The following is a 2,329-nucleotide window of genomic DNA, read 5'->3' on the forward strand; positions in this document are numbered from 1 at the left end:
TCCGACTGTCCAGGAGGCCCTTCGTCAAATCTATGAATCACATTTATGTCTCTGTTGAGGACAGGTTTTGTTTTGTTAAAACAGCATGGAGGATTTTTGCCGCTCTTTCAATTAAGACAGAAGCATAACTGAGATAAAGTTTTTCATTTTATACATTTTTGAGAAGAAACATCCCACTGTCACCTGTCTGAAGGACTCCTTCTCTGCCTCATCAGGGTTCCAGCCCCACCTGCTTTGGTCCCTGGAACAGGCTGGGAACACGCTCCTCCCTGATGTCCATGAGGGTCATTTTCAAGATGTTTCTCATCACCTTCTGGTTAGCTCCTTTCTGATTGTGTAATTTAAAACTGCAACCCTTTTACTGTTAGTAAAGATAGACTCACCGTCTATCTAAGCATCGCTTATATCCCTCTCTTCCCAAGTTAAAAGTAAGATCCACGAAGATAGGAATTTTTGTCTGTTTTGTCCACTGATGAGCCTTCAGCATTGAGGACAGTGTCGGCAATGGGGAAGCAGTCAAGAAGCATGTGTTAAAGTAATGAATGAACAAAGAAATGAATCACCACCAACCAACAAGCCAAAGTATGAGTAATTTTGGGACAGGAAGAAGGATTTATTGGCAGGCACGAATAAGGAAGGGGCAGCACCAAGGTTCTCATGGGTGCAGAGCCCGCCCCTTGTCCAGGGAGCTGTGACCAGCGCTGTGCTGGACCCCATAGTCATCTGGGATGAGCCGCTTTGCACATACCATGTCTTCAAAATCATCCTCATTAAACTGAGTAACACCCCACTTCTTGGACATGTGGCTCTAGGGAATGACGGAAGGAATGGCGTCAGGAAGGCTGGACACGGGGGCAAGGAAAGACAGGACCAGAGCACAGCTCATCTTCTGGTGCCCAGAGAACTTGAACTTGGCCCTGCATACAGCCTCAGTCACATGCTCCTTGTTCTGCAGCTTGGTACAGATGGACATGATGACTTGGCCCAGGTGGACCCTGGCTACTGTGCCCTGGGGCTTTCCAGAGACACCCCAATACCTGTCTGCAACCCAGATCAGGGATGGCATGAGGTCAAACGTGGTGTCCACTGGAAAGGGCCATCTCCAAGGTCCCTGAGGGCCGCCTATATAATCAGCAGGCTGCAGACAGCACCAGGAGGCCACTGTCTACAGCCGTGTCTCACTGGGTCCCCGTGGGAAAAGAAAGTGTCGATATTCCTAAGGTGAGCAGTATGGTTCTCCTGCTTCTTCCTCACGAACTGAAGCAAAGACACAGATGGTTAATTTATTTTGATTAAATTTATTTTATTCACTGTTCCAAGATTCACTGTTTATGCACCACACCCAGTGCTCCATGCAATCCGCGCCCTCCTTAGTACCCACGACCAGGCGCACCCATTCCCCCCACCCCTCCAAAGCCCTCAGGTTGTTTTTCAGAGTCCACACTCTCTCATGGTTCATCTCCCCCTCCAGTTTCCCCCAACTCCCTTCTCCTCTCCATCTCCCCATGTCCTCCGTGTTATTCCTTATGCTCCACAGGTAAGTGAAACCATATGATCACTGACTCTCTCCGCTTGACTTATTTCACTCAGCATCATCTAAAACGGTTAATTTTTATCAGTTTTTTGGGTTGTTCCCTAAAAACTTTGAAACTATCAAAAAGAGCAGTGGTGCTTCAGCTCTAACGAAGCCTACAGGAGCTTGAACAGGTTTCATACTTCAGTGACGTCAGGTGCCTTTACTGTCCTGTTCAGTATTTTCCTTCAGCGAATAAGAGAAGTACTTTTAGTCCAGAGAAAGCGATGCGTTTCTATGTCATGAAGATCTTTAAAAAGAACTATTGAAAAACAAAACCAAAAGTAAACCAAGTGTGAAATTTTAGCACAAGCACCCACACGACTTAATGAAATGTATTTTATTAGCGCTTCACTGGGCAGAGGCTAACGGCCATTTCGTGCACGGTCATTAAGAGAAGTGGAGCTGGAACTCGGGCTCGTGTTCGAGTGGATCTCCAGGGGGACGCACAGCAATGTGTCCCCTTTGTGGACATCCAAGCCCCAGCCTCTCAACAATAACGCATGTCACAGTTGGAGCTGAACTGACTCCTTTCTAAAAACTGCTGGAGAAGCTGTGTCGATGATTTTGCCTGCAGGTAGGGACACATCCCATTCTGTGCTAAACAAACCCTTCATCACACACTAGAGACTCCCTTCGTTGGCCTTACTGTACTACTGATTACTTGTTATTATTGTTTTCCAAATTTCACCTAACTCCTTCGAACGCAGTCTCCCTCTCCAAACCAGGGATGTTATTACAGCTGCTGCTGCAAAG

The 2,329-nt window shown here is 46.9% G+C and overlaps 1 non-coding gene across 1 annotated transcript; it reads right to left on the reverse strand.

Annotated features, from left to right (window-relative positions):
* Nucleotides 1–1,094: 1,094 nt before the first annotated feature.
* LOC123954796 lies at nucleotides 1,095–1,224 on the reverse strand. The gene has a single exon (XR_006821157.1). It is a non-coding gene; the product is annotated as a small nucleolar RNA SNORA70 (small nucleolar RNA).
* Between the last annotated feature and the right edge of the window lie 1,105 nt (nucleotides 1,225–2,329).

This window comes from Meles meles, chromosome 12 (assembly GCF_922984935.1).
Source record: "Meles meles chromosome 12, mMelMel3.1 paternal haplotype, whole genome shotgun sequence".
NCBI classification, from domain to species: Eukaryota; Metazoa; Chordata; class Mammalia; order Carnivora; family Mustelidae; genus Meles; species Meles meles.